Here is a 19,097-nt window from a genome sequence, read left to right on the forward strand (position 1 = left end):
TCCCTGATTTTCACTTCATGTTTCTCTCCATTTAATTTAATGTTGGCTACTGGTTTGCTGTATATGGCTTTTACTATGTTTAGGTTTGGGCCTTGAATTACTGTTCTTTCCAAGATTTTTATCATAAAGCGGTGTTGAATTTTGTCAAATGCTTTCTCAGTATCTATTGAAATGATCATGTGGTTTTTATGTTTGAGTTTGTTTATGTAGTGGATTATGTTACTGAACTATCCCTGCATACCTGGTATGAAGCCTACTTGAACATGATGGATGATTGTTTTGATGTGTTCTTGGATTCGGTTTGCAAGAATTTTATTGAGTATTTTTGTGTTGATATGCATAAGGGAATTGGGTCTGAAGTTCTTTCGTTGTTGGGTCTTTGCATGGTTTACGTATAGAGTAATTATGGCTTCATTAAAGAAATTTGGTAGGATACCTTCTGTTTCTATTTTGTGGAATAGTTTGGACAGTATTGGTATGAGGTCTTCTCTGAAGGTTTGATATAATTCTGCACTAAACCCATCTGACCCTGAGTTTTTTTTTGGTTGGGAGACCTTTAATGACTGCTTCTATTTCTTTAGGAGTTATGGGTTGTTTAAATGGTTCATCTGTTCCTGATTTAACTTCAGTACCTGGTATCTGTCTAGGAAATTGTCCATTTCCTCCAGATTTTCAAGTTTTGTTGAATATAGGCTTTTGTAGTAGGATCTGATGATTTTTTTGAATTTCCTCTGATTCTGTAGTTATGGCTCCCTTTTCTTCTGATTTTGTTAATTTGGACACACTCTCCCTCTCACAGCCTTTCAGTGCCCTTTTCCACGGTGATTTTTCCAGCCTTTGATGCGGAAGTTGTTTTGTAGATGTTTCTATTGTGACCGGTTCCACAATGATTTATTTTAAATGGTATGAATTTCTGTAATGGTCGCCATATATTGCAAACAAAAGTTTCCTTGATGGAAGGGAAGGACTACATTTATTTGTGGGCATCAGTACAAACATGATGTAGTTAGGGATTATGAAGGTTCAGTAAAGTAGTATTTGTAGGTTTTTTTTATTGGATAGGTTAACATTACCAAGTATGATTTCCCTCTTGTCAAGCTGGTCTTAAGTCTAATCAGGTACCGGTTAGATACAATCAAGGTATACATACTACTCCTGCTCACTTATGCTTATTATACAATGCTGGTCAGTGAGGTGGTTCAAAAGCAGGGCAGTTGGTTGTCTCTGTTCTTCATAAGTTTGCATGGTATCTTCTGGTATTATGAGTGCTAGTGAACAGACATTCATGTCAGTTTCAACTCAGAGGTCTTGGAATCTTGTGTCTGAGATTAATAGGGACTTATAGCTTATACCTCTGAAGGTCAAAGAAGGTTAATAATAGTTTGTATTGCTTTGGAAGTCTTTTAGACAATCTTGACTAACATCACAAGGAAGTGTTCCTCATGCTTGATACTGGTTTTTGTTGCATGGTTTTTGGTTTTCAAAAGGAGTGTTGTCAACCCACATTATATGTATATGTGTAGGTGTAAGTGTCGGTGTATGTGTATATGTATACAAAGACATACATGTATTACAGGCTTTTTAGGTAGGTAGGTAATAGTATGATTCCATATGAATTTTTCAGAATCCTTACTGTTATTTACTGTCCTCCTTCCTTCTGTATTTAACTCATACCTCACCACCATTAGCAGTTTACAATTTTATAGTTTCCCAATCAGATCATATGCACCTGGTAATTTCTAGCTCTATTGCTTCTCCAATCCCCACCATGATATGGGTCTCTTTTGAATTTCTGTATTTCTGAAGTTACTCCAGAATATGTGCTCATATCTGAAGATTTGAAGCAAGGAGGGTGGTGGAAGTCAACATGCAATATTTGTCTTGTCGGGGGCTGAGTTATTTAATTCAGGGTTATCTTTATTGAGGTTCATTCATTTACCTGCAAAGGTGATGATTTTATTTATTTTTTTATAGCTGAGCAGAATTAGATAGTGTTTACATACAACATTGTCATTACTTGTTCATACGTCATTGGCCATTTAGGATGCTTCTGTTCTTAACAGCAGCTATGAACATGAATGAATAAGTATTACTAAAGTAGAATGTTGAGGCCTTTCGGTATGTGTCAAATGGGTAGTATAGCTAAGTCAAATGATCAATTCATTTTTACCTCCTTGAGGCCTTTTGACAGTGGTTTCCATAGTAGCTGTATTTGTTTGCAATTGCTCCAACAGTGAATAAGAACTTTTTTCTCCACATCCCCTCCAACATTTATTATTGGAGGTTTTCTTGATCTTTGCCATTCTGACACATGTGAAAATGAAATCCTAAAGTTGTTTTTCTAATTGTTAAGGAACATGAACAGTTTTTAAGGTATGTTTTTCTCCTTTTGAAAAGTTTTTCTTCAGATTCCAGGCACTTTTCTGAATCATATTCTTTTGAATCACTTTTAATTTTCTAAATATTATAGATATTAATCCTCTGTCAGATGGATAGGTGGCAAAGATTCTTTCTCATTCTGTGGGCTTCTGCTTCACTCAGGTGGTTGTTTCTTCAGTTGTTCAGAAGCATTTTAGTTATACGTATCCTCACTTACTAGTCGTTGGCCTCAATTCTTAGCCAAGTGGAACCCTATTCAGAAAGTCCTGTCATATAACTATATCATGTAAAAGTTTTCCTCTAGCAGTTTTATCATTTCAAATTTCCTCCTGAGGCCTTTGATCCATTTGGTAGTGTACATTAAGGGCAAGGTATTAGATATGAACCAAATTTTATTCGCCAGCACACATATATCCAGTTTTTCCAGCATAATTTTTGAAGATACTTTATTTTCTCAAGCTTATGTTTTTGGTGTGTTTTCAAATATTATATGTCTTTTTAAAAACTAAATGATATTAGGTATACTCGTGTATGGATTTTCAATTTTGTTCTACTGATCTACTTATCTCTTTTACTACTGGCACCACCTTGTACTTTTATTTTTGAAATTACATATAACTACAATATTTTACCCTTTACTTTCCTTCTGACAAAGCCTCCCATATACACTTTTTGCTTTCTTTCAAATACATGCCCTATGTTCTCATTAATTGCTATTCATGTGTATGTAATATGTAAATACATGTCTTCCCTTTTCAGTTTATGTTTAGTTAGATGTATTGATGAGAATTTATGAATGTAGCTTCTGACATTCTTAATTCAGACATTATGGAATTAAACACAATCTCACAGTAAATGTTCTGGTTTTCTGACTCTTACAATGTTCCTTTCCCATCTTCTGCAGTGTTCCCTGAATGTTAGGTGTAGGAGTATTTCATGGTTGTGTTCAAGAGAACTAGTCTTTGCATCTCTGCATTTTAATTGGTTGTGACTTTCTGTTATGGTCTCCTATTGGAAAGAGAAGTTTCCTTGATGCGGAGTGAAGACTATACTTCTCTGTGAGTCTAAGGACAAAGGTTTAGATTGTTGTTAAGGGAGGATGCCTTCAAAGCCGCTCCAGTTCAGGTGCAATCTGGACCTTGTTTCTAATATGCCTGGTGTCTTTAGTAATAAGAACTAAAATCAACCTCTAGGGAGAAATGAAGGATAATAATCGTATGGGGTATGTTTTAGGAGTTTCTTGTATAGCACTAGGCAACAACTCAAAGGAGTTCCATTTCTGATGCTGGATTTTTTTTTTTTTTGCTAGTCCATTTTTGGCTCTTAGAAGGAACATTGTCAACCCTGATTACAAAAGTTTATTAAAGCTATATATGCACATATACATATATTTAAGTGTGTTATAGTTTTTTAAAATGCATATTTAATAATATGATTACATATGAAGTTTTTAGAATTATTATTATTAATTTGTCCTTCCCCTCTTCTATATTTACCTATTTCCCGTCTCCATAAAGAGCCTCCTCTTTCAGTTTACCCAAACACATTACTTGTATCACATTGTCATCCTATTGATTTCAATCTCCCTTATCCTGGCAGTAGTCCTATTTTACTTTTCTGAAATCTATAGTTACTCCTGGCTATGTAGTTTTTTTTAATTAATTAATTTATTTTTATTGGATATTTTATGTATTTACATTTCAAATGTTATCCCTTCTCCACTATCCCATCCCCCCTATTCACTGCCCTTGCTTCTTTGAAGATGCTCCCACTAACACCCACCCACTCCCACCTCAACCCCCAGGCATTCCCACACTCTGAGGAAACAAGCCTTCATAGGACCTAGGGCTTCTCCTCCTATTGATGCCTAACAATGCCATCCTCTGCTACATATGCAGCTGGAGCCATGGATCCCTGCATGTGTTCTCATTGATTAGTGATTCAGTCCCCAGGAGCTGTGCTGGGATGTTGGGGGTAATTGGTTGGTTGATACTGTTGTTCTTACTATAGGGTTTCAAACCCCTTCAGCTCTTTCAGTCCTTTCTCTAACTCCTCCATTGGGGTCCCACTGCTGCAAGCATTCTCACCTGTATCAGTAAGGCTCTGGCAGATCTATATGACAAAAATTTCAAGTCTCTGAAAAAAGAAATGGAAGATCTCAGAAGATGGAAAGATCTCCCATGCTAATGGATTGGCAGAATTAATATAGTAAAAATGACCATCCCACTGAAAGCAATCTACAGATTCAATGCAATCTCCATCAAAATTCCAACTCAATTCTTCATAGAATTAGAAAGAGCAATTGCAAATTCATTTGGAATATCAAAAAACATAGGATAGCAAAAACTATCCTCAACAGTAAAAGAACTTCTGGGGGAATCACCATTCCTAATCTCCAGCTGTATAACAGAGCAATAGTGAAAACTGTATGGTACTGGTACAGACACAGGCAGGTAGATCAATGGAATAGAATTGAAGACCCAGAAAGGAACCCAAATTCCGATGGTCACTTGATCTTTGACAAAGGAGCTAAAACCCTACAGTGGAAAAAATATAGGATTTTCAACAAATAGTGCTGGTTCAACTGGAGGTCAGCCTTTAGAAGAATGCAAATTGATCCATTCTCATCAACCTGTACAAAGCTCAAGTCCAAGTGGATCAAGGACCTCCACATAAAACCAGATACACTGAAACTAATAGAGGTGAAAGTGGGGAAGAGCTTCGAACATATGTGTACAGAGGAAAATTTCCTGAACAGAACACAATAGTTATGCTAAAAGATCAAGAATAGACAAATGGGAAAATTGAAAAGCTTCTATAAGGCAAAGGTCACTGTCAATATGACAAAACATCAACCAACAGATTGGGAAAAAATCTTTACCAAACCTACATTCGATACAGGGCTAGTATCTAATAAATACAAAGAACTCAAGAATTAACCTCTAGAGAGTCAAATAACCCTATTTAAAAGGGGGACAGGGTACAAAGCTAAACAAATAATTCTCCATTGAGGAATATTGAATGGCAGAGAAGCACCTAAAGAAATGTTCAACATCCTTAGTCATCAGGGAAATGTAATCAAAATGACCCTGAGATTCCACCTCACACCAGTTAGAATGGGTAGGATGAAAACTTCAGGTGACAGTAGAAGCTGGCAAGGATATGGAGAAAGAGGAACACTCCTCCATTGTTAGTGGGATTGCAAACTGGTACAGCCACTTTGGAAATCAGTTTGGCAGTTCCTCAGAAAATTGGAGATGTACTACCTGAGGGCTGAGCTATACCACTCCTAGGCATACACCCAAGAGAAGCTGCAATATATAACAAGGACACATGCTCCACTATGTACACATCAGACTTCTTTATAATAGCCAGAAGCTGTAAGAAACCCAGATGTTCTTCAACAGTGGAATGGATACAGAAATTGTGGTACATCTACACAATGGAGTACTACTCAGCTATTAAAACCAATGACTTCATGAAATTCTTAGACAAATGGATGGAACTAGAAAGTATCATCCTGAGTAAGGTAACCCAGACACAAAAGAAAACACATGGTATGCACACACTGATAAGCTCACAAAAGCTCAGGATACCCAAGAAACAATTAACAGAACACATGAAGCTCAAGAAGTAGGAAGAGAAGACTATGGATGTTTCAGTTCTTCTTGGAAGGGCAACTAACCTGGTCTAGTCCCTGATTTTAGTGGGATTGCTTTAAGTTTCTCTCCATTTAGTTTAATGTTGGCTACTGGTTTGCTGTATATTGCTTTTACTCTATGCAGGTATGGCACAAAGCTGCCCACTCTCTCCCTACTTATTCAATATAATTCTCGAAGTCCTAGCCAGAGCAATCAGACAACAAATAGAGGTCAAAGGGATACAAATGGGAAAGGAAGAAGTCAAATATCATTATTTACAAATGATATAATACTATTCTTATTACTCCAAAAGTTCCACCAGAGAACTACTAAGCCTGATAAACAACTTCAGCGAAGTGGCTGGGTACAAAATTAATGGAAACAAATCAGTAGCCTACTTCTACTCGAAGAAACAGGTGGAGAAAGAAATTAGGGAAATGACACCTTTCACAATAGTTGCAAATAACATAAAATACCTCTGTGTGACTCTAACCAAGCAAGTGAAAGATCTGTATGACAAGAACTTCGAGTCTCTGAAAAAAAGAAATTGAGAAAGATCTCAGAAGATGAAAAGATCTCCTGTGCTCCTGGATTGGCAGGATTAATATGGTAAAAATAGCCATTTTGCCAAAAGCAATCTAAAGTATCAATGTAATCACCATCAGAATTCCAAATCAATTCTTCATAGAAATAGAAAGAGAAATTCACAAATACGTTTGGAATAACAAAACACCCAGGATAGAGAAAACTATCCTCAACAATAAAAGAATTTCTGGGGAAATCACAATCTCTGACCTCCAGCAGTAAAATAGAGCAATAGTGATAAAAAAAACTGTAGGTATTGGTACAGAGACAGGCACATAGATCAATGGAATAAAATTGAAAACCCAAAAATAAACCTACACATTTATGGTCACTTGATCTTTGACAAAGGAGCTAAAACCCTACAGTGGAAAAAAGATAGCATTTTCAACAAATGGTGTTGGTTTAACAGGAGGTCAACAAGTAGAAGAATGCAAATCCATCCATTCTTATTGCCCTGTACAAAGCTCAAGTCCAAGTGGATCGAAGACCTCCACATAAAACCAGGTACACTCAAACTAATAGAAGAAAAAGTGAGGAAGAGCCTTGAACACATTGACAGTGAAGAAAATTTCCTGAACAGAATAACAGTGGCTTATGCTTTAAGATCAAGAATCGACAAATGGGACCTCATAAAACTGCAAAGCTTCTGTAAGCAAAGGACACTTGTTATAGGACAAAACGGTAACCAACAGATTGAGAAAAGATATTTATCATTCCTACATCCAATAGAGGGCTATTATCCAATATATACAAAGAACTCAAGAAATTAGACTTCAGAGAATCGAATAACCCTATTAAAAATGGGGTAAAGAGCTAAACAAAGAATTCTGAGTTGAGGAATATCAAATGGGTGAGGAGTACCTCAAGAAATTGTCAACATCCTTACTCAAAAGGGAAATGCAAATCAAAATAACCCTGAGATTCTACCTCACACCAGTCAGAATTGCTAAGGTAAAAAACTCAGGTGACAGCAAATACTAATGAGGATGTGAAGAAAGAGGAACACTTCTCCATTGTTGATAAGATTGTAAACTGGTACAATAACTCTGAAAATCAGTCTGGAGTTTCCTCAGAAAATTGGACATTGCACTACCTGAGGACCCAGTTATACCACTCTTGGGCATATACCCAAATGATGCTTCACCATACAGAAAGACACAAATTCCACTATGTTCATTCATAGTAACCTTATTTATAATGGCCAGAACCAAGAAAGAACCCAGATTCCCTTCAACAGAGGAATGGAGGCAGAAAATGTGGTACATCTACACAATGGAGTACTACTCACCTATCAAAAACAATGACATCATGAAATTCATAGGCAGATGGATGGAACTAGAAAATATCATCCTGAGTGAGGTATGGAACTAGAAATTATCATCCTAAGTGAGATAACCCAATCACCAAAAAGCACACGTTATATTCACTCACTGATAATTGGATATTAGCCTAAAGCTCAAATTACCCAAGCTACAATCCACAGACCACATGAAACTGAAGAAGAAGGACGACCAAAGTGCACATGCTTCAGTCCTCCTTAATAGGGGGAAATAATATTCATAGGATGTGATATGGAGACAAAGTTTGGAGCAGAAACTGAAGGAATGGCCATTCAGAGCCTGCTCCACATGGTGATACAGCCCATATATATACAGCCACCAAAACTAGACAATATTGATGAAGCCAAGAAGTGCATGCTGACAGGAGCCTGATATAGCTGTCTCCTGAGAAGCTCAGCTAGACCCTGATAAATACAGAGGTGAATGCTAGTAGCAATCCATTGAACTTAGAACAGGGTCCCCATTGGAGGAATTAGAGAAAAGATTGAAGGAGCTGAAGGGGCTTGCAACCCTATAAGAGCAACAATACCATCATATCATCTGCAAATAGTGATATTTTGACTTCTTCTTTTCCAATCTGTATCCCCTTGACCTCATTTTGTTGTCTGATTGCTCTGGCTAGAACTTCAAGAGCTATATTGAATAAGCTATATTGAATCCCACTGATTTTAGTGGGATTGCTTCAAGTTTCTCTCCATTTAGTTTAATGTTAGCATCTGGTTTGCTGTATATGACTTTTACTATGTTTAGGTATGGGCCTTGAATTCCTATTCTTTCCAGGACTTTTATCATGAAGGGGTGTTGAATTTTGTCAAATGCTTTCTCAGCATCTAATGAAATGATCATGTGGTTTTGTTCTTTCAGTTTATTTATATAATGGATCACGTTGATGGTTTTCCTTATATTAAACCATCCCTGCATGCCGGGGATGAAGCCTACTTGATCATGGTGGATGATTGTTTTGATGTGCTCTTGGATTCGGTTTGCCAGAATTTTATTGAGAATTTTATTTTTGCATCGATATTCATAAGGGAAATTGGTCTGAAGTTCTCTTTCTTTGTTGGGTCTTTATGTGGTTTAGGTATAAGAGTAATTGTGGCTTCATAGAAGGAATTCGGTAGTGCTCCATCTGTTTCAATTTTGTGGAATAGTTTGGATATTATTGGTATGAGGTCTTCTATGAAGGTTTGATAGAATTCTGCTCTGAAGCCATCTGGACCTGGGCTCTTTTTTGTTGGGAGACCTTTAATGACTGCTTCTATTTCCTTAGGAGTTATGGGGTTGTTTAACTGGTTTATCTGTTCCTGATTTAACTTCGGTACCTGATATCTGTCTAGGAAATTGTCCATTTCCTGCAGATTTTCAAGTTTTGTTGAATATAGGCTTTTATAGTAAGATCTGATGATTTTTTGAATTTCCTCTGAATCTGTAGTTATGTCTCCCTTTTCATTTCTGATTTTGTTAATTTGGACACACTCTCTGTGTCCTCTCGTTAGTCTGGCTAAGGGTTTATCTATCTTGTTGATTTTCTCAAAGAACCAACTTTTGGTTCTGTTGATATTTTCTATGGTCCTTTTTGTTTCTACTTGGTTGATTTCAGCTCTGAGTTTGATTATTTCCTGCCTTCTACTCCTCCTGGGTGTATTTGCTTCTTTTTGTTCTAGAGCTTTTAGGTGCGCTGTCAAGCTACTGACATAGGCTCTTTCCTGTTTCTTTCTGCAGGCACTCAGCGCTATGAGTTTTCCTCTTAGCACAGCTTCCATTGTGTCCCATAAGTTTGGGTATGTTGTACCTTCATTTTCATTAAATTCTAAAAAGTCTTTGATTTCTTTCTTTATTTCTTCCTTGACCAGGTTATCATTGAGTAGAGCATTGTTCAATTTCCACGTATATGTGGGAATTCTTCCCTTATTGTTATTGAAGACAGCTGAGGAATGCCGAATGGCTGAGAAACACCTAAAGAAATGTTCAACATGTTTAGTCATAAGGGAAATACAAATCAAAACAACCCTGAGATTTCACCTCACACCAGTGAGAATGGCTAAGATCCAAAACTCAGGTGACAGCAGATGCTGGCGAGGATGCGGAGAAAGAGGAACACTCCTCCATTGTTGGTGGGATTGCAGACTGGTACAACCATTCTGGAAATCAGTCTGGAGGTTCCTCAGAAAATTGGACATTGAACTGCCTGAGGATCCAGCTATACCTCTCTTGGGCATATACCCAGAAGATGCCCCAACATATAAAAAAGACACGTGCTCCACTATGTTCATCGCAGCCTTATTTATAATAGCCAGAAGCTGGAAAGAACCCAGATGCCCTTCAACAGAAGAATGGATAAAGAAAATGTGGTACATCTACACAATGGAATATTACTCAGCTATCAAAAACAATGACTTTATGAAATTCGTAGGCAAATGGTTGGAACTGGAAAATATCATCCTGAGTAAGGTAACCCAATCACAGAAAAACACACATGGTATGCACTCATTGGTAAGTAGCTATTAGCCCAAATGTGTGAATTACCCTAGATGCCTAGAACACATGAAACTCAAGACGGATGATCAAAATGTGAATGCTTCACTCCTTCTTAAAGTGGGAACAAGAATACCCTTGGCAGGGAATAGAGAGGCAAAGATTAAAACAGACACAGAAGGAACACCCATTCAGAGCCTGCCCCACATGTGGCCCATACATATACAGCCATCCAATTAGACAAGATGGATGAAGCAAAGAAGTGCAGGCAGACAGGAGCCGGATGTAGATCTCTCCTGAGAGACACAGCCAGAATACAGCAAATACAGAGGCGTTTGCCAGCAGCAAATCACTGAACTGAGAATAGGACCCCCATTGGAGGAATCAGAGAAAGAACTGGAAGAGCTTGAAGGGGCTCAAGACCCCATATGTACAACAATGCCAACCAACCAGAGCTTCCAGGGACTAAGCCACTACCTAAAGACTATACATGGACTGACCTTGGACTCTGACCTCATAGGTAGCAATGAATATCCTAGTAAGAGCACCAGTGGAAGGGGAAGCCCTGGGTCCTGCTAAGACTGAACCCCCAGTGAACTAGATTGTTGGGGGGAGGGCAGCAATGGGGGGAGGATGGGGAGGGGAACACCCATAAAGAAGGGGAGGGGGGAGGGTGATGTTTGCCCGGAAACCGGGAAAGGGAATAACACTCGAAATGTATATAAGAAATACTCAAGTTAAAAAAAAAGAAAGAGCAACAATACCAACCACTCAGAGCTCCCAGAGACTAAACCACTACCCAAAGATTACACATGGACAGACCCAGGGCTCTAGATGCATATGTAGCAGATGATGGCCTTGTTTGTCACCAATGGGAGTAGAAACCCTTCGTCTGGCCAAGGATGGACCCCTTAGTGTAGGGGAATGTCAGGGTGGGGAGGTGGGAAGGTGGGTTGGTTGGAGATGGGGAACACCCATATAGAAGAAAGGGAGGAGGAATAGGTAGGGGGCTTATGGCCAGGAAACCGGAAAAGGGAATAAGAGTTGAAATGTAAATAAAAAATATCCCATTAAAAAATTTAAAAAAGAAGGGGAACCAAAACTCATGAGAGGAAATACAGGGGTAAAAAGTGGAGCAGGGACTAAAGGAAAGGTCAGCCAGTGACTGCCCCACGTGGGGATCCATCCCATTTGCAGCCACCAAACCCAAACACTATTGCTAATGCCAAGAAGTTCTTGCTGGGGGCTGGGGATTTAGCTCAGTGGTAGAGCGCTTACCTAGGAAGCGCAAGGCCCTGGGTTCAGTCCCCAGCTCCAAAAAAAAAAAAGAACCAAAAAAAAAAAAAAAAAGAAGAAGTTCTTGCTGACAGGAACCTAATATAGATGGCTATGTAGTCATATCTGAAGATTTGGAGTGAGGAACCCCCATTGAGACTGAACATTGACATTTGTTTGCGGGGTCTTGGTTACCTCATTTTACATGATTTTTCTATTTCTGTTCATTTTTCTAAAATTTCATGATTTCATTTTAATATATATGAATAGTTTTCAATAATGTATATGTACCACTTTTCATTGTCCATTCATTGGTTCAAGAACATTAGAGTTGTTCCTATTCACAAGAAAATGCTTAAGACAATGTCTCCGGAATAGAATGTCAATCCTTTTGTCATTGCAAAGGAGTGTTATTGCTTGGTCAAATGCTATATTTATTTTCAACTATTAGAATATTCTCAGTATTGATTTCTATAGTAGCTACACAAGTTTGTAATTTCAGTGAATGAAGGTTTCCTTTACACACATATCCTCCAGCATTTGTTTAAATTATTTTATTTGTTTTTAATATTCTCATTGAGGTCAGAAAAAAAATCTCAAAGTTGTTTTGAATTGCATTTCCCTAATTGCTAAAGAAATATATTTTCTTCACCAAACTGTTCAGATCTCAGTTGCATTTTCTCAAATAAATCCATTTTCATCTTTGTTTTTTGAATCATTTATATATTCTGAATACTAATCCTGTGTTATATGTAGAACTTACAAATTTTTCTCCCATTCCATAGCCTTCCCTTTTATCCTAATTGTTTCTTCATCTATGCAGAAGCTTTTTAATTTTATGTAGTCCAACTTTTCAATAGTTGGCCTTAACTATTAAGCAGGCAAATTCTATTGAGAAAGATCTTCCCCACATGTATATATCGTGTAAGGAAGATGTAGAGAGGTTGGGGATTTAGCTCAGTGGTAGAGCGCTTACCTAGGAAGCGCAAGGCCCTGGGTTCGGTCCCCAGCTCCGGAAAAAAAAAAAAGAGCCGTGGCAGGAAGATGTAGAGATCTGAATATGACTATGTTTTATTCTAGCAGATTTAGGTTTTACATTTAGGTAGTCAATCCATTCATTTGGAGCTAGTTTTAGTGCAGATAGATGATAGATAGATAGATAGATAGATAGATAGATAGATAGATAGATAGATAGATAGATAGATAGATAGATAGGTAAGATTATGATTCTTTTCTGCATGTGGATATTCAGTTTTCCCAGTACCATTGGTTGAAGATGCTTGCTTTTTTTCAGTTATAGTTTTAGTGTCTTTGTCAACTATTAAGTGCCTAAAGCTGTTTTCATGTCTTGTTCTTTGATGTTGTTTCATCTCTTTTTGTGAATATTATATAGTTATTATTAATATATCACTGTATTATATCTTAACATCTGAAATTGCAATCCACACAGTATTGTTCATTTTATTCAGGATTGTTTTGACTATCTGCAGAATTTTGTGATCCTTATGAATGTTAAAATACCTTTTCCTATTTTTTCTGAAGAATGAATTAGGATTTTGGTTGAGATTGCACTGATTCTGTAAATAGATTTTGGTAGAATGGTCATTTTACAATATTTATTCTAACAACCCATAAGCATGGGATGTTGCTGCATTTTCTTGTGGTTTCATCTCTTTCTTCAGAGTTTTAATTTATGTTTTGTAGATCTCCTTTACTATTTTATTTGGTGTCTTCCTAGATATTTTATTTCTTTAATCTATTGGTACTTCCTTCTCTGAACATTTGCTTTTGTATCAAAAAATGATTTATTTGTGCAAATACTGTATTCATCTAGTTTCTATATTTGCTGATTTTTTTCTTGAAGTTTTGTGGTAGAATTTTTGTATCCTGTCACCTGTGGACATATACAGTTTGACTCCTCCGTTCCATATTTATATTCCTTTAATTCCCTTTTCTTGTCTTATTGCCTTATCTAGTACTGCAACATAATATTGAAAGGGGTTCTAAACATTAGACACCCCTGTCTCATTCTTGGCATTAGTGGGATTGCTTCAATCATTTCTCTTTTTTGAATCAAATTGGTTGGGGTTTCCTGCATCTAGCTTTTCTTCTGTGAAGGCGTGTTCTCTCTAACCCTCTATTCCTTTGGAATTTTATCATGAAGGCATTATCATTTTGCTATAGGCCTTTTCTACCTGTATTCAAATGATCATTTGATTCTTATATTTAAGTTTGTTTATGTGGTTTATGTTTGTTGACCTGCATATATTTAAAAATCTGTCCATTTCTGAGACAATGACAAGTTGTCGTGCATGGTATATAATCTTTGTAATGTATATCTATTTGCTTGAAATATTTTATTGATCATTTTTAAATCTATGTTCATCAAAGATTTTGGCCTTTAGTTTTTTTGGTAGCTGTTGCCTTTACCTGGTTTTTGTCTTTCCTTGATATTAGCATCATAGAAGGAGTTTGGGTATGCTTGTTCTGTGTCTATTTCAAAAATAGATTAAGAAGGATTAACTATAGGCCTTCACTGAAAATCTGAGATATATATATATATATATATATATATATATATATATAGATAGATAGATAGATATAGATATAGATATAGATATAGATATAGATATAGATATAGATATAGATATAGATGATATAGATTGTATTGCTCCTCTTAAATATTTTCTTACCATGAAAAACTTGGCCTATGTTATCAAGCCTTCAAAGATTAAGGAAGTGATTTTTTTCTAGAAAGTAGCAGTATAGATATTAAGGGTGTCTAAGCCATCTACCGAAGAGGGAAAAAAATCAAGAAAACAATTCCAGAGGTAGTCATCAGTAAGACACTATACTCAAGGAAATAGTAAAGCAAAAATGGAATAACTAGCTGGACAAATGTGTCCATGATGATGGGAGTAGACTATATTTATCTATGGCTAAAGAGTCCAATGTTTACGGATCATTATTAGGGATTATGCTGTTCCAATGAATACATCTACAAGACATTCCCACAGCTAGGGTTCAGTGAACATCGAGGAAGAGGGGGCAGAAAGATTTTAAGAGCCATAGAATCATGGAGTTTGCTGTGATATCATGTCTACCTAGTAACATCAGAAAATAAACAGATAAAGTCTCACCAACATGACTACTGAAACATGAACTGAGGAAATATGACATCAACAAACATGACAAAGTGGAAGAGGAATTTTCCATGAGGCCTTAACCCTACCATAAGAATAAAAGCACTGTCATTAGGGCAAAATGGCAACCAACAGATTGGGAAAGGATCTTTACCATTCCTACATCTGATAGAGGCCTAATATCCAAAATATACAAAGAACTCAAGAATTTAGACTCCAGAGAGCCAAATAACCCTATTAATAATGGGGTACAGAGCTAAACAAAACATTTTCAGCTGAGGATTATCAAATGGCCAAAAAGACCTAAAAAATGTTCAACATCCTTAGTCATTGGGAAAATGCAAGTCAAAACAACCCTGAGATTCCACCTCACACCAGTCAGAATGGCTAAGATAAAAAACTCAGGTGACAACCAATGCTGGCGAGGATGAGAAAGAGAAAACACTTCTCCATTATTGGTGGGATTGCAAACTGGTACAACCACTCTGGAAATCAGTCTGGAGGTTCCTCAAAAAATTGGACCTTCCACTACCTGAGGACACAGCAATACCTCTCTTGGGCATATACCCAAAAGATGCTCCAACATACAACAAAGACACATATTCCACTATGTTCATAGCAGCCTTGTTTATAATAGCCAGAAGCTGGAAAGAATCCAGATGCCCTTCAACAGAGGAATGGATTAAAAAAATGTGGTACATCTACACAATAGAGTACTACTGAGCTATCAAAAACAATGACTTCATGAAATTCATAGGCAAATGGAAAGAACTAGAAAACATTATCCTAAGTGAGGTTACTCAATCACAGAAAAACACACTTGGTATGCACTCATTGATAAGTGGATATTAGCCAAAAACTCGATCCAAGATGCAATCTACAGACCACAGGAAGCTCAAGAAGGATGACCAAAATGCAGATGCTCCCACTCTTTCTTAAAAGAGGAAAAAAAATCCATAGGAGGGGATATGGAAGCAAAGTTTAGAGCAGTGACTCAAGGCCATTCAGAGCCTGCCCCAAATGTGGCCCATATATATATACAGCCACCAAAACCAGATAAGGTTGATGAAGGTAAAAAAAAAAATGCCTGTTGAAAGGGACCGTATATAAATCTCTCCTGAGAGACACATCCAGAGCATGTCCAATACAGAGGTCAATGCTAGCAGCAAACCACAGAACTGAGAACAGGGCCCCCTTGGGGGGAATTAGAGGAAGGATTGAAAGACTTGAAGGAGCTTGCAACCCCCATGAAAACAACAATGCCAACCAACCAGAGCTTCCAGAGACTAAACCAATACCGATGACCCAGGGCTTCAACTGCATATGTAGCAGAGAATAGCCTTGTTGGGGCACCAGTGGAAGGGGAAGCCCTGGTCCTGCCAACATTGGACCTCCAGTGCAGGGGAATATGTAGGGGGGCAATAAAGGGGATGTATAGGGGGAATACCTACATGGGGGAGGGGGAGGGGAGGGAATGGGGGCTTATGGACAGAAAATCAGGAAGGGGAATATCATTTGAAATGTAAGTAAAGAAATATATCTAATAAAAATTTTTTTAAAAAAAAATAAAAGACCACTGTCAGTAGAAGTGTCTTTGCCCAGTAAGAGTACACTAACTGATTGTCCAGTTGCAAATAATAAACTCTGAAGACATACAAACGAGTAATGAGTAACATTATATGGACTCAAAAGGTAATGTATATATATATATATGTATATATATACATACATAAATATGTTTATCATATAATAACTAATAAAAAGAGGGTATAAATTTGAATGAGACTGGGGAGGGGAATATATAGCCTTAGGTCTATTAAGAAACTACTTTTAGTAAGAGCTTTCAAATGCTTTGAGCCCCCTTTTAGCTTAACAATTAAAGGTAGGGGGAAAATATGGTAAATACAAAAGGGGGTGTAGACCTGTTTAAAAATAGTTTCTTGGAGCAATTTTAATCTCTGTTTGTTGGGATACTAGCAGTCTAGTTCAGTAGTGTCAGAATAGCAAACACAAATCAGAAGTGAGAGCATGTTCTAACGGAAACTGCCAATCCTCTGCCACATTGGCAGGAGTCAGCAGCAGGAACCAGGATTAGCTGGGAGGTCAGGACTTCTCTGCCAACCTTCTCTCAATGAAGCAAAGATCAGCAAACATGAAGATTCAAGAACAATGAAGCATTGCAAAGCTAGCTACACAGCATGCCTTCACTGTTCGTTGACTCCTATTTACACTTTCTCCAAACATCACCTGTCCTCCCACGAGTCTTGCCTCAGCAAAACACCACGTAAGTCTGTCTGAGCAAAACACTGCACGAGTCTACATCACCTGGCATATCAAGAAGTTTCCACTTCAGTAACATAGGAGGGTTTAGAGGAAAGAAAGGGAAGGGAGAATTAGAATTTAAATACAATCTCAAAAATAAAAATAAGCTAGTATATACATTCTCATTTTTCTCAATCTTCATCAAAACTAAGCATTTAAAGTAACATAATATAAATGTGTATCATTAAAAACTGCCACAATAGTTTGTTTCCTTGATTAATCAAAGTAGAGATAGGCCAACCTGTTAGAAAGTTGCATGAAAGAAAGCTATGTAAAAATGATGAATGTTTTCTGTACAGGACTTATAAAAGGGTGATATAAACAGGCAGTGTCTTTCTTGACTTTCCCTATGAATGAATACTTTCACAAGGAAGTTGAATAAAGACTAAAACACATGGAAAGTAAAATCAAAAGCTGTCCTTTGTCCAGTAAACACTTAGTAGCACCCATGTCCAAGTAAGCAGGGCAGGTATTGATATGGATGAAAAATGTTGACTAGGAGCCAGAGTGGTGTCTCAGTGGTTAAGAAAATCAGCTATTCTTGCAGAGGACCTGGGTTCAATTCTGAGAAAACACTTGGCAGACCACAAGCACTATAGTGCAATTCCATTTGATCCAACCCTTTTCTGAAATCTGTGGGCAAGAGGCAGAGGTGCAGTGCACATGCTTAAGTAAAGACAAAACACTTATATATGTGAAACCAATCTTAATTTTTTAAAATACATAGTGCTAACTGCAAAAACCAAACTATTATCATCAGACATACCACAGAGAACTGGTTATGTGGAGAGACGGTCCAGTAATGGCCTGTAAGCTAAAGAAAGGAAAACTCCAATAACTTCTAGTTCCTTCTCGGTATGGTCATCACATATCTATCCCCTTGTTACTAATTTCTAAAAATGGCCCCTTATGAAAATTTCCTTTTCATATCTTTCACACTAGTTTAAGACATAGGTATCTGAAATGGCAATATACCATTTAAGAAGTGCTTTAAAAAAGTAAATGAAATGAATGTCTTGATAGAAATGTCATTATACTTTGGTTGTGAAAAGTAAAAGAAAACAAAAGAGGAAAACTAAGAAGATGATATAGACAAAAGTATTCAAATCAAGAGGCAGGAACAAAGAAATTTTCATGAAGCAACTGGATTAACTGTATTAACCTTTGCATAGATAACCCTGAAGGTAAATAATACAGATAAGGTCACTGATGTATGACAGCAAGTTTCACTTCTCTACAGAAGCAAGTAAGTTTGACCATAAGGGAATAAAATGTTTAAAAAATGACTTTTGAGAGATTCATCTCGTAATACATTGAGATACCAAAAATAAGATGCTTTTCTTGTGGTCTAGATGATGAAAAAGGTAAAGATTAAAAAGAAGTTATGTCTCAACTCTGGGAACAGTCAGAAGAGAAAAAATGTCAAAAAACCCACTTGTGTTTCTATCAGGTGATGTAGAGAATAAGGACAGAGCTCAGCAAAGCAGCAGAAAGCCCTCTGCCATTTGGCCATTGATGTTTTCTAATTTACTAATCCACAAATCACCATGAATGGTCACGAACCATTACACAACAAACAGAACAGTGGGTTAGTTATACTTATGTTTAAAGTACTAAGATGTTATTATTACATTTGGGGGATACTGAAACTCCTTGTTTCAGACTAAAGCCTATCCTAGTTGGGGTTACTACTGCTATGATGAAACAAACATGACTAAAAGCATTTTGGGGAGGAGATGGTTTATTTCACCTACATTTCCACGTCTTAACCCTTCAATCAATAAAGTCAGACTAGGATCTCAAACAGGGCAGGAACCTGAAAGCAAGAGCAAAATCCATATACGGGTGCTGCTTATTGGCTTCTTCTGCCTTATTCCTTGCAGAACCCAGGACCACAACCCTAAGGATGCCACAGTCCACAGTGTGCTGGTCCCTCC

This window comes from Rattus norvegicus, chromosome 15 (genome assembly GCF_036323735.1).
Source record: "Rattus norvegicus strain BN/NHsdMcwi chromosome 15, GRCr8, whole genome shotgun sequence".
Lineage (NCBI taxonomy): Eukaryota > Metazoa > Chordata > Mammalia > Rodentia > Muridae > Rattus > Rattus norvegicus.